Source organism: Bos indicus x Bos taurus, chromosome 2, assembly GCF_003369695.1.
Source record: "Bos indicus x Bos taurus breed Angus x Brahman F1 hybrid chromosome 2, Bos_hybrid_MaternalHap_v2.0, whole genome shotgun sequence".
In the NCBI taxonomy this organism is placed as follows: Eukaryota; Metazoa; Chordata; class Mammalia; order Artiodactyla; family Bovidae; genus Bos; species Bos indicus x Bos taurus.
The window spans coordinates 18522982-18537520 of record NC_040077.1 but is presented as its reverse complement, the minus strand read 5'-3'; the positions used below and the strand labels follow the sequence as shown (position 1 = coordinate 18537520).

General features: G+C 43.3%; 1 protein-coding gene across 19 annotated transcripts in view; it reads left to right on the top strand.

The window, feature by feature from the left end:
• The first annotated feature begins 1312 nt into the window (after positions 1-1312).
• OSBPL6 (oxysterol binding protein like 6) overlaps positions 1313-14539 on the top strand; it is a 215399-nt gene continuing 202172 nt past the window's right edge. For 9 of the 19 annotated variants that reach the window (XM_027556769.1, XM_027556750.1, XM_027556777.1 and 6 more), the window contains exon 1: positions 1384-1490. The gene's annotated coding sequence lies outside the window, so the exon portion shown is untranslated. Of the gene's footprint in view, positions 1491-14539 lie in introns of all 19 variants that reach the window. The other 10 variants (XM_027556834.1, XM_027556807.1, XM_027556870.1 and 7 more) reach the window with 5 other exon arrangements.

Below are 14539 nucleotides of genomic sequence, written 5' to 3'. Positions count from 1 at the left end.
CTTATATGTGGGATTTACCTTTTTTTTCTCAAGAGAGAGAGAGAGCCGTTTCAGTAGAGTTTCTATCAATAAAATCCAGATGAAAGGGGTGAAAATGTGGTGATGGTCAAGTGAAGGTCAGCACCCCAGTTGTCCCCTTGAGGAGAATTTCTTCATAGGGAAGGAGTTAAGGTGAAACCGACACGTCACAGGGTCCAGCATCTATTATTTTTTGATAGGAGGATATAAGAATGATGTTAGGCTGGAAGTTGCTAAACCAAAAAGTGAGATTGGAGAGTCAAGAGAAATTGTGCGAGAATGAGTATATATGATTATGTTTCATAGCAAAACAAGGTTGTTGTTTTTTTTTTTTATCAGTACAGAGAACGGTGAATTGCCATCAGAACTGCCTCTGAGAGTAGCAATATCTTAAATTTTTAAAGGCATCGCTACCCTCCTTCATCCAGTCTGGAACCCCAGAGAGCCCACAAAGCACTCCAGCGCTGCATCTGTAGTAGCTCCTGTGACAATCCGTGTTCTCGGGATTTTTTTCTCCTGAAGATGGTGATGACAGAAATGTCTTGAGATACTTACGATATTTCCTCAGTCATCCATCTACAGAAGAAATCACCCCGTCCTTCCTAGCATATTTGCCTTTAGGTTAACCAGCCCTGGCACAGGCTGGGAACGGTTTAAGAGCAGAAGAATGTAAAAGGGTGGGAAGGGTCCTAGTGAGGTGTTTTTTCCGGGCCTGAGAACTTTTTGCTCGCGAGTGTCAGGGACGGCTGGGAGCAGGCAAACGCAGTCCTGTCTGTTTACTGATCACCTGAATGAAGGCCCGAGACGGGGGCTGGGCATCGTCCCCGGGGAGGTGACCGGGCTGCTGTTCTCTTCCGAATCCGCTCTCCCACGGTGTTCGAGCGGCTGCTCTCCGGGCCCCGAGCGCTGGGACCATCTGGGCTAACCCGTGCGAGCCAGGGCTGGTCCACCTCCGCTGGCTGGAGCTAGGGCGAACCGGGTCGTTTCTACGGCGCTCAGGCCCGGGTTTGCCGGGTAAGGGGCTCCACGGCTGTGGTCTCTGGACAGCAGGGGTGTTCCCACCAGGGCCGGCCGGGGGTGAGCCCAGGCAGTGAGACCCCCGCGAGTCCCGAGGCTCGGCGCGCCCAGCCCGCGGCTCTCCCGGAGGCTCAGAGAAGGTGTCCAGCAGGTCCGGCGAGCCAGCGGTTCCACTCCGGCTCCGCCAGCCAGCGGGAGCCGGGGGCGGGGAGCCGGGAGCACCGCCCCGCCAGCGCGCCCCGCCCGTGGGAGAGGAGGGGCTGCGGCGCCGCGGACCACTGGAGGCGCAGCGCCGCCGCCGCCGCCGCCGCTGTGGGTGCCGGAGACCGCGGCTCCACGCAGGCGGCGCCCGCGCCTCGGCTCCCCGGCCGGCCCGCGCGCCCGTCCGCCGGGGCCGTCTCCCGCCTCCCGTCGCTGCCACCACACCATCGGCTGCACCGTTGCTCGTCTTCCCGGTAGGTGTCCTAGCTGCGGAGGGGACACCCGGAACCACACTACGGTGCCCGCACCGCGGCCCGGGGGCATTGTGCGCGGCCGGAGGGCCGAGGACCCTCAGGGACGCGCGGCCGGGCAGTCCCGCTTTGGGCCCCCGAGGCGTCGTAGCCTTCCAGGGGTTCCCCTGGCTGGACAGCGGGAGGTGGCGGTGACAATCCCGCCCCGCGGCCGTGGTGGGAGGGGGCGTCTGGGTCATGGTGCCCGCTCCCCGCCCTCCCCTCCCCCTCGTGGTAGGGAATTCCGGGCGCCCGGCTCTCCCGCCCGCATCCCCCCCGCGCTCCCCGCGCCCCGGCTGCTGGGTTGGAAGCTGGGGCAGGGACAGGGACTGATGTAATTGTCGGCGGAGAACTGAACCCGCGCGCCCGCGCCCGCTCCAGCTAACGCCTACGCCGCACCTTTCTGGGAAGCTGGGGAGCCGAGAGGAGCGGCTGGGAAGTTGTGCATTGGGTTTTATTGTGCGCGTGCACTGCGGACTGCCCTCTCGGGGCACCCCTGCCCACCCGCTGCTGGCTCCCCTGCAGCCTTCTCTGCAGCCTTCGTTCACACCCCCGGCCGGGCCCGAGCCTGCCTTCCCTGGTTCAGACCGGGACAGGGTTTGCATTGCAGTCAAGACGTGCTTCCCCTGCATCCAGCCGGGAGCTGCCCGCAAAACGTGTGGCCGGAGATACTGGGGAGGAAGGGATGGGAGACCTGGGGAGGAAGCCGGGGAGAAGTAATGACACCAGCACATTTTTTAAAAAAAACCTCTGCTGAATACAGATATATCTGCATGACATCTTTCGAGCTGTTTTTGAAAGTTATGGCCAGATACTGATTTTGTAGCAGTTCTGTTATATACCTGAAGGTAGCTTAAACATAGAGACTTAAAGCTGGGGAAAGCATTACATAATGGACGTGAAGCAATTGACACGAAACTAAGTGAACCCACAGGGGTGCCAGATTATTTCTTTCTCCCAGATGTAAAGTCCTAGAGGATTTTTCTCTATACGAATTTCCATTTTTAAATCGCTGGACTAGTTTTAGTAAATTGTGATTTCCCCCCTCCCCATACCAATTTTTTTTCTTGACTGTCTTTTCTTAAATTTAAAAATTGTATGCTAACGGATAGTTGTATTTCACAGAGATGATTAGCAAATATGGTCTCTCTCCAAAAGTAAAAAATTTAATAGGCCATCTTAATATCATTAACTTTATTTTCCTCTTGGTAGTATTTTTCCCCCCTCCCTCCTTCCTTTTTTGGTTTTTTGGAAGCATTTCTACAGTTTTAGGTACTGCGACCTCACAATGTTGATATTCCTATCCAGTGCTACAGCATTGCAGATACAAAGACTAATAATAAATGAAACAGAAGACCTCGCAGTAACTCAGAATGAGCAGAGTTCCCAAGGTCGAAGGGAAGCTGCAGTGTAACTGGGCTATAATCACCTATAAAGAATATGTATGCATAGCCCTCCTTGGGTTATAAGGAAGGCCCTGATAGGTGGACTATTATTCCTATCATTCTTTTACGCGGAATGTCATGTGTTTTCCCCTAAAAATAATGTTTTTTTTTTCTCCAAGTAGAAACACAGCATTTTGAAATTAAAATCTTTGCTTTTAGAAAGCCTAAAAAATCCAGGGTTTGCCCATATTTTCAGTTTTGATGTTGATAGCTCAATTCTACAATCAGTGGATGAATTCCTTTTGGGATATCTTAGTTTCAGATTATGATGATTTATCAGTTGTCCCTTGGCTATAGTAAAATGTGATTCTATTAGACTTTTACAGAATTGCTTAAAATAAGTTTTCTTGTCCTTAGATTGCTTTAACCTTGTGTTAGTTAACTTTATTCCAAGAAGAAAGGTAAAGTCCTTCCAAGATGAAATATTTGTTGTTGAATATCTGTAGCATTGTTGAAGAATTGTATAGAATTATACGTAATTCTATAATTGTAGAATTAGGTTAATGCATAAGTAGATAGAAGTTTGTGGTCCTCTATGGAAGGATAAAGCACGAATTCTCAAAAGAGGATTTTTGTTGTTGTTGTTGTTGTTTAACTGCAGAGCTTAAGTAATAATTATAATACCTTTTTTTAGTTTGTTTTTGATTTTGAGAAAAGGTCTCATATACTATCTGCTGATGTGTGAAACTTTTTTTCCCCACTCAACATTATGTCACTATGATTCGTCTATGTTGTAAGTTCATTGACTTACACTGCTGTACAATATTCCATCATGTATCTGTAACAAAATGTTTCCCTGCTCTCCTACCAATAACCCCTTTTTTTTTTCATTTTTAAGAAGATTGCAGAATGCTGCTTTGCTCATTCATATTTCCTGGGGTACACGGGCAGGTGTTCCCTTGGGTGAATACCAAGGTATAGAATTGTTGATTGTGTAGGATATGTGAATATTCAACTTATAGAAATTGCCAAATTATTTTCCAAAATTGTACTAACTTACAGAAGCCAGGGAAACAAGCAAACACAAATAATCAAATACAAACAAGCATACGTGTATGTGTGTGTGTTAAATTGCTTTCCCTTGGCATAGTGATTTGGAGAACATCTTGCTGGTAGTTCCAAAAGCAGTTGAATGACAATGTGGCAACATCTTTAAGACAGAAAGAGAGAAGAAAGAAAGACCTCCCAAGAAAAAAACCTTGTTGTTTACCACTAAAGTCAGAAGTTATCAAAAAAGAAGCTCATAAGAGAATAAAGGACTATAAACCTTTATTATTCAGGGATGATTATCCACATCCCCTGCTTCAGCTATACATTCCTTACATCCCCTGAATAGATATATTCAATGATTTGAAATTCAGAGTGAACTTAGTAGCTTTGATAAAGAATATGAACTAAAGTTAATTTTAGGGATAACTGACATATGTTTTCTGATACTGACATGTCAGTTACTGAACTTGGTGGTCTGCCCTTCTAGTGTTGTTCTGAGTCTCCATGAACTTTGGAAGTAGTTCTGTATCCATTCCTGGGCTTCCCAGCTGGTACTAGTGGTAAAGAACCTGTCTGCCAGTGTAGGGAACCCAAGAGATGCGGGTTCAGTTCCTGGGTAGGGAAGATCTCCAGGAGGAGGGCATGGCAACCTACTCCAGTATTCTTGCCTGGAGAATCCCTTGGACAGAGGAGCCTGGCAGACTGTGGTTCATAGGTTCACAAAGAGCTGGATATGACTGAAGCTACTTAGCACACACGCACACTATGTCCATCCATTTGATTACCAAACCCTTGGCTGGTCACTCCTGTGGGTCTCATGTGGCAGTGATATTGCATGTTCTTCTTTGTTCAGCCTGCGTTTACTGAACACCTAGTATGTGCCAGATGCCTTGTTAGATGCTGGGTCAAAAACATGCCTGCCCTTAAGAATCTACTCAAAACAGCATCTACCAAAAACAAATCACTGTTGAATATGTATGCATGTGTGTGGGGTGGATCTGGCTTTGGTTTTAGAATTTGCATGAAGTGTCTATTTTTTCTTTTGTTCCCTAAACTTTTTCCAGATTTATGTAACAGAAGCTGTAAAAGGACTTATTCATGGTTAAGTCCTATTGTCATGAAGACACATGTTGTCAAGTAGGAGAAAGACAGAGATCAGGGAAGGGATAGTTGGATGGTTGAGTTCAGATTTGCTGGGAATGGAACATGACAGTGTTGAATTGATTTTTAAAGAGAAAAATAGAAAATAGACAAAGATGAATGGTTATTAAGAGGTCCAACTTGGGTATTACAGGAATCTCAAGAGCATATGAAATCTTGATGGTTTCAAGACGAAGTTCCTGGTGGATTATGTGAAATGTTTTCTTATAAGTGGGTATTCACTTACATTGTGTTTGTATAAATGTAGTTTTTCTTAAAATATAGTATAAAACAAACGCTAAATATCTGTAAAAGGATAATGTTAATAGAGTGATGAATTACGAGAAGCAGAAATGTCTGAAGACTCTTTCTTGCAGTGGTTTTGCAGATTACTTGAAAATAAAAACTACTCCAGGTGAGAGAATTCCAATGGATAGGGCCAGTGTCTCAGAAAATCTATATAGTAAGTTGACAAACAGAGCTACTCCAAGGAGGCCACTCCAAGGCCACTATGGTCTTGGATAGTTTGATATCCAAGACTATCTAAGGGATAACTAGGCTAGAGAGAACATTAAGTATGTTACTTAACCTGTAAAATAAGCTTAAGTAAATTAAAAAATAAGCTTAAGTACATAAAAATAATTTTAAATAGGTAAAAATAATTAAGTAAAATATTGGCAGATTATCATTTAATATAATATTTAATATCACCAGGATTATGAGACTGAGTACAAAGAATTCATGATTAATATACAAAAGTTATCTTCTCCTTTAGAGATGATGGATTGTATATTTTTCTATTCAATAAAACCTAGAGGTCAATTCATAAAATATATGAAGAAGGTACCCAGACACTGAAAATACTTATATTTCCTTGATGTGCTGATTCTTGAATGACGTTTATATTAGATAAGGTGTTAGAAGGCTTCCCTGTTGACTCAGATGGTAAAAATTTGCCTGCAATGCCGGAGACCTGGGTTCGATCCCTGGGTCAGGAAGATCCCCTGGAGAAGGAAATGGCAACCCACTCCAGTATTCTTGCCTGGGAAATCCCATGGACAGAGGAGCCTCACGGGCTACGGTCCATAGGGTTGCAAAGAGTCAGACACGATTGAGCAACACACACACACACACACACACACACACACACACACACACACACACGGTGTTAGAGGTGTTCAGTTCAGTCCAGTTGCTCAGTCGTGTCCGACTCTTTGCGACCGCATGGACTGCAACACGCCAAGCCTCCCTGCTGCTGCTGCTGCTGCTAAGTCGCTTCAGTTGTGTCCGACTCTGTGCGACCCCATAGACGGCAACCCACCAGGCTCTGCCGTCCCTGGGATTCTCCAGGCAAGAACACTGGAGTGGGCTGCCATTTCCTTCTCCAATGCATGAAAGTGAAAAGTAAAAGTGAAGTCGCTCAGTCGTGCCCGACTCTTAGCGACCCCATGGACTGCAGCCTACCAGACTCCTCCATCCATGGGATTTTCCAGGCAAGAGTATTGGAGTGGGGTGCCATTGCCTTCTCGGTCCTTCACCAACTCCCGGAGTTTACTCAAACTCATGTCCATTGAGTCGGTAATGCCATCCAACCATCTCATCCTCTGTCGTCCCCTTCTCCCACCCTCAATCTTTCCCAGCGTCAGGGTCTTCTCAAATGAGTCAGCTCTTCGCATCAGGTGGCCAAAGTATTAGAGTTTCAGCTTCAACATCAGTTCTTCCAATGAATATTCAGGACTGATTTCTTTAGGATGGACTGGTTGGATCTCCTTGCAGTCCAAGGGACTCTCAAGAGTCTTCACCAACACCACAGTTCAAAAGCATCAATTCTTCAGTGCTTAGCTTTCTTTATAGTCCAACTCTCACATCCATACATGACCACTGGAAAAACCATAGCCTTGACTAGATGGACCTTTGTTGGCAAAGTAATGTCTCTGCTTTTGAATATGCTGTCTAGGTTGGTCATAACTTTCCCTCTGAGGAGTAAGCGTCTTTTAATTTCATGGCTGCAGTCACCGTCTGCAGTGATTTTGGAGCCCTCCAAAATAAAGTCTGCTGCTGTTTCCCCATCTATTTGCCATGAAGAGAGAAGGGCTTAAAAAAAATCTTTTATTCCAATTCCAACCTCTCCCATTTTACAAGTGGAAAAACTGAGGCCCTGAGACTTGCCCAGTGAGGTGCCAGCTCCTTTAGAAGATAGTGTGCCAAATAATTTACTTCTTTTGGTGGTAACAGGAACCCTACATTATGGGTAGGTGAATAACAAGATGAATCAATAGCAACATCTTCAGTGGGTTTTAAGCTTGCTTTCTGTCATTTTCTTTGAGTGGTTGGTATAGGAAGTGAAATTGAACATTTATTCTGAAGATTTTCTTAGATTTTTAGAGAAAAGTCTTCATTTTTGAGGGTGTGATGAGGGATTAAATAAATATCATTATTTAAAATTTTTTGATGTTTGCTATTTTGATACCCGTAGCTTTGCCTTTTAACTCAATGGATGGGAAAGGATAGGGGAAATTAAATTACCTTGTGCTTCTCTCTTTTTCTTTGTCATTCTTTTTTTTTTTTTAGTGTCTCAAAATTCAGTAAAACTTTATTCGCTTCCATTCTTTCGCCATTAACAGAAAACTGGAGAAAGCAAAATGTTATGTGTTTACAAAGATAAATGGCCTCTTTACCCAGAGAACATCAAAACCTCAAACGACAACGGGGAAGATAAAACACCCTCCCCCACATCCTCTGAGCTGACCCATGTCATCTTAGACAAAGCCTTCAGTCCACTGGCCAGGGACCTTGTATATGGCCAATTCAAGACGAGGGCCAAGAAATCAGACCAATCCGTTCCCGTGATAAAAAGTCGAACAGAAGCTACACCAAGGGTCAAGTGCCTGTTTTTACAGGACACAGGAACCAGGCGGCTACTTATAAAAAAAAACAAGATTCATTTCAGGCACAACTTTTTTATTATTTTTTCTTTTGTTTTGTTTTGAAATCAGTAAAAGAAACTGTCATTCTTTCCATAAGCTAATATGAGACAAAATTGAAGTGTAGAGGGAGTCGTCAGGAACAGGACATCAGCTCTTACTTTTTTACCTTGTATCTTATTGAGGCAATTCTTACTATAACTCTTGAGACAGACCTGTCCACCTTTTGAAAAGCGTGGAAGTAGAAGGGAGAACAACAGCAGTATATTTTTAGAATCTTTTTTTTTCAAAAGTCAAATCTAAAATAAACGTGGCCTCAATTTCCAGCAATAGCTTTATTTCACAGCTCCTAAACCAGTGCTTAAGTTTTATCATAAATTTGAAGTTACCTTGGTATATTTTTATACATAATACAGTGTTGCTACCAGTAACATACTACTAAAGTTTAAAGAATAAAGTATCTAAAGGAACATTGCAATTAAAACATTTTTGTTACATGTCATCTCTGGAGATAAAGAGGAAAGTCTGATTTATTTGAAATTAAGGTAACATTTTTGCTTTTTGTTTGTCTCTAGCAGCTAGACAAGCTTTTGCATATTCACACCCCATCAGGCAACAATCTGAACAGTTTTTGTGGTATAATTTCCCTAAAATAGAAAAAGTAGTGCAGTTTGAATGGCATGTTGATTATGAAAGCCATTAATGAAATTCTTTTTGATCTCAATAAACTTCAAATTGAGCAAGAACTATAAAAAGAGTGTGATCTCCAAGGTAGGTCAAGCAAATGTAGGAAACTTTAGGAAGAAAGCGGGGAAAAGAAGAGTTCAAATTCTGTAGAAACTCAGTAAAATGGAACAGGAAGGTCATGGAAGGAAGTAGATGGATATATTATATCCCAGCTTGTCTTCCAGTTTTATTTCAAAAAATGCCAACAGAAGAAATAAACATGTAAATCTAAAGAGATGGTCTGTAGATGATGGGCTTCCCTGATCGCTCAGTTGGTAGAGAATCTGCCTGCAATGCGGGAGACCTCGGTTCAATCCCTGGGTTGGGAAGATCCCCTGAAGAAGGGAAAGGCTACCCACTCCAGTATTCTGGTTGGGAAGATCTCCTGGAGAAGGGAAAGGTACCCACTCCAGTATTCTGGCCCGGAGAATTCCATGGACTGTATAGTCTATGGGGTCGCAAAGAGTCAGATACAACTGAGCGACTTTCACTTCACTTCATTGTAGAAGATGTCTATTTCTACACTTAAAAAAAAGTTTTTAAACACCTTAAAGAAAAAAAAGAAGGCATAAGATGGAAATTGATAAATTAATTTCATTTAAGAAAAGGTAGTATGTATAAGGGAGAAGCCAATGGCACCCCACTCTAGTACTCTTGCCCGGAAAATCCCATGGACGGAGGAGCCTGGTAGGCTGCAGTCCATGGGATCGCTAAGAGTTGGACACGACTGAGCGACTTGACTTTCACTTTTCACTTCCATGCATCAGAGAAGGAAATGGCAACCCACTCCAGTGTCCTTGCCTGGAGAATCCCAGGGACAGAGGAGCCTGGTATGAGGCTGTTTATGGGGTTGCACAGAGTTGGACACGACTGAAGTGACTTAGCAGCAGCAGCAGCAGTATGTATGTGTAAGAGGAAAGAGAAAACATCATCACACCAGGAATAAACTATTTTTGATGTGTCATAGACTAGGGTTTACTTCTTAATATCCAAAGAGCTCCTATGTATCAATGAGAAAAATGACTGTTAATCTACTAGAAAAGGCGCAAAGGAAATGAAGAAACAGTTCACAGAAAAGGAATTACTAGTGGCACTTAAAAATATATAATTATGCTCAACTCATAAAGAAATGCAATTTGAAACTATTTAACCTGTTAAATTGGCAAAGATCTTAATGTTTGTTAATTCCTTGGGGTGGCAGGGCTTCACAGAAACTGATGGGCACATACATTGTTCAGTTCAGTTCAGTTCAGTCGCTCAGTCGTGTCCAACTCTTTGCAACCCCATGAATCGCAGCACGCCACGCCTCCCTGTCCATCACCAACTCCCGGAGTTCACTCAGACTCACGTCCATCGAGTCAGTGATGCCATCCAGCCATCTCATCCTTTGTTGTCCCCTTCTCCTCCTGCCCCCAATCCCTCCCAGATCAGGGTCTTTTCCAATGAGTCAACTCTTCACATGAGGTAGCCAAAGTTCTGGAGTTTCAGCTTTAGCATCATTCCTTCCAAAGAAATCCCAGGTTAGTAGGGGTACAAAATGGCACAGCATCTGTGGATAGCAATTTGGCAATATTGCCAAAATTAAGAAGCCACCTGTCTTCTCATCCCAGGAAATCTAAGAAATTTTGCTACAGATGTATTTGTACATTGCAAAATGAATTTCACCAAGACATCCACTGTGGCATTGTCTATAACAACAAAGATTTAGAGAGCAGGAGATCCATCAATATGAGATTGGTTAAATAGGGAGCAGAAAGAAGACTAGGTAGCTGTGATAAAGCTGATGTGGAATGATCTATATTTGTGGAGTGGTTCTGTATTTGCTGACGTGGAATGATCTCTAAGATGTAAGAAGGGAACAAATCTAGGTGCAGAGCAGTTTGTGGTCATTGATGTTAAATATGTGCTTATGTTTGTGACTCTGGAGACTATCTCTTGAAGGTGACACAATGAACTAGTAACAGTGATTAGCTCCGAGGAAGAGAACTGGGTTTTTGGGGTGGGAATGAGAAGGACACTTATTTAGCATACTGTTTAAGTATACCTCCACTACTATTTGAACTCTTAAATATCTGAACATATTATGTATTCAAGCCGAGATAGTTTTTAAATTTCTTGAGGATCCCTTGTGTTGATCGAGAATGTTGAGTAGTTGTAACCAATAGCGTTCCTTTGCAACGTTGGGTCCTGTTCTGTGTTGATAGAGGAACATGATATAGTTGTCATAAAGACTCACCCTCACTGCCACCCTGACAGGCTAAAGTTCAAAGAGGAGAGAAACTGGCAGCGGTTGCCCTTGGGGACAGAGTTGGCACGACCTTGGTTCTCTGCAGTTGCCCTGCCCTTGCCACTGTGCCCTAGCTAACAGGTCTTCCTGGAAAGGAGACTCAAGGGAGTTGGTTAGGATCAGGGTGCAGATGAGAGTTCAGGGGGAACAGACATCAAAGAAGGTGGTGGCAGAAGCCTGAGGCTGGTAGAACACAGAAAGAGAGATGGTAGTCATGGCAGCCTAACTTCATAAGATGCAGCTGACATGATAAAGTGGAGAGAAAGTCATTTTATAGGCCACAGGCTTGAGGTCCTCTGCTACCCTTGAGGTTTGGTATGGTGTCCAGGAATGTGCATTTTTTAAAAGTGCCCATTCTGGGAATCACTGTCTCTTCCACCTTCCTTGTTTTATAGCTAAGATGATTCCCTTCATCCCTTGAAAAAACCATTTCATGGAATATTTTTCTAATGACTTCTGAAACCATTTATGATATTCTACTCTTAAACTCATGCATTCATAGGGTGATGGTTTCATCTTGTCTTTACCCCCCTAATGCCCACAAAGGGTATCTAATACTAAGTTATAGAATAGTAAGAAGGAGAAAGCTAAGGAAACAGTTGAATGGTTAGTGGGTCATAACTTTGGTAAGAGTAATTATGTGCTGATATGGCTTTTAAAAGCAGTAATGTGAATAACTATGAGTTATACTAAAGAAAAGGAAAAACTTGGTAACTACCAGAGGTATTGTACTGCAAAATAATTTTCCTTAAAAGAAATAAAAATAGTTTTAATTATCATCATTAATACATATTTATGCGAAGTTAATAGACATAGCCTTCATTTGGAATTGGTCATTTTAAATCAGGAATGACACTCACCAAATATACAGTGGGGAAATGTTACATCAGTCTCTTTCTTTTAACCTTTAGAAGTTAGAATTAAATAAGTGAAAGTGAAGTCACTCAGTCATGTCTGATTCTTAGTGACCCCATGGACTGCAGCCCACCAGGCACCTCCGTCCATGGGATTTTCCAGGCAAGAGTACTGGAGTGGGTTGCCATCCCTTTCTCCGAGAATTAAATATGTATCCTGATAAATGAATCAACTAAATACATGCATTACTTTTCTCTTTGGAAGTTCTGATAGTTTAGTATCTATGGTCTTTTTCAAGTTTGTTTAGAAACTAGGAGGAATAGGCAGCAGCCTTGTAGTGGTGTACCATGAGAAGAGTTGGGTGTCAGAGTGGGGTGATTTGAAGAGCAGAGAATGATAGAGGTGAGTGAAGAGAGGTCAGAGAAACTATCACAGAAGAGGAAGTGGCGTACCATGAGAAGAGTTGGCTGTCAGAGTAGGGTGATTTGAAGAGCAGAGAATGATAGAGGTAAGTGGAGAGAGGTCAGAGAAACTCTTTATCACAGAAGAGGAGGCACTGGCCAGCTCTTTGGGGCATGTGTGTCAGTATCTAGAAGATTCCTTACATAACTTTCCTTGGCTTTTGAAATTTCAGGATGCATTTGATCCTTAACCTGTGTATCTAATGTGTCTGGTTCCCAGTGGGAGTTTAGGAGCAGGTTTAGTTTGACATGAATGAACGTTTACATTTCTATAAGAGACTCAGTAGCATATGTTAAATAAAATACACGTAAACATGGTATTGTGCTTCTTCTTGCCAGACGTTCAACTTTTTCTTCCCCCCTTTACTGTATCGCTCTTTGAAAATGGCCTGCTATCTTCTGGTGATTTTTATCACAGTACCCACTTTGGAGAAGCAGTATCGTTTGACAGGAAGAGCCCTGGAGGAGGTATTAATATCATGGATACCCAAGTTCTGTTCCCAGCTTCTCTGCTTGTTAAGCATCTGACCCTGGGCCAGTAACACCTGGGAGCTTCATCTGATAAATGACAGCAAAACAGTGGTTATTGGAGTGACCATATTTCCAATTAGTACATGAAAACACTTGGAGAACTATTAAGTCTTATGAAGACAGAAAGTACAATTATTAATCATGCTTTAATTTCCCATTTGCCTAAAATCCAAATAGCCAGAAGACCAAAATAACTACAGTTTTTCCCTAGACTTGTCCAGTGATAACTGATTTAATGCCAACCTTCCCTGTGTCCCTGTAAATTCAGAGGTGACTTGGAGATCAAATACCAGCTGCAGTTATATTCAGCAGGTTTTTTTTTTTTTAACTGATTCTTTGAAAATTAGTTGATTATATGTGGAAAGTCAAAGTAGAAAAATCCCAATTTCTGACCAGTCCGAGGTAAAGCAGTCATCAGTCACAAGGTAAGCCCACCTCTGGCTCCTTGCCAGGGTGCAGCTCTGCCCCTTCCCAACAGAGGCCTTTTGTTCCCTCGCAGCCTCCGTCGTGCAGCCATTTTGCCTGGGATGCTCTCTTCCCTTTTTGAACCCCGCATGGCAGTCAGAGTTCCTTGCAGCCCAGCGGCTTATCCTTCTCTCCCAGGTTCACTGTGCGACTGCATTTGGTTGCCTTCTTGTAAGATTTGCTTTCCCAAGTTAGAAGGGCACCCCTTTTTTAGGGCCAGAGCTCTTTCTCATTCCTTTCTGTCTTCAGAGCTCCTTAGGTGTCCACTCTGTGGTTGCTTCGCACTTCCCTGCTTCGCAACTCTGTGTTTTTCTAACATTATCAAGGAAAGAAGCGTTTCCAAAAAGTGACACCCCTGTTAATTATGAACTCTTCTCCTAACTTTAAGCCTCATTTCTTTTTTAAGAATAGAAATCTCTCTAGAATGTTTTCTATACTTCACATTAAAAAAATTGCACATGGAGACCCCCCCCCCCAACAACCAACAACAGAGTCCAATAAAATGACAGTAGTAACTCTGGACTGAGTGTACGTTTAAAATTTTTTTGTTTTTGTTTTGGCTGTGCTGGGTCTTCGATGCTGCGAAGGCTTTTCTGTAGCTGTGGGGTGCAGGCTTCACGTTGCAGTGGCTTCTCTTGTTGAATAACAGGGCTCTAGGAAAGAGGGCTCAAGTAGTTGTGTGCATGGGCTTAGTTGGCTCAGGGACGTGTGGAGTCTTCCTGGACCAGAGATTGAACCTGCATGTCCTGCACTGGCAGGCAGATTCTTAACCACTGGACCACCAGGGAAGTCCTCCCTACAAGTGTACGTTCTTGTTCTCCTCTTTAATACAGAAGACTTTGGCTGTGGGGCTGCATGAATTGCTCCTTTACCAAATAACCCTAGAAATCTTCTTCTTCTTTGACTTTTAACTGACTGCCTCCACTCCTCCCCAGATCTTTGTTTTCTCCTTCCATTAAGAGTCAGCTTTCTGATACCTGTGTGTGCTGCCCTTCCAGGAGGTGAGTCTATCTTCTGACATATGGGAAATACTGAAGTAATTTTTTTTTTTTCAGCCACATCTTTGAAGTAGTAAGTAGGGAATGTTTTTTACCCCTTATTTTTCCGAAGTTGTTTTTCTTTAGCTCAGGGGTTCATTTTACAGATAGAGCAAAATAGTTAAGATGGCATGAAGTCTAGTTAGTGCTGG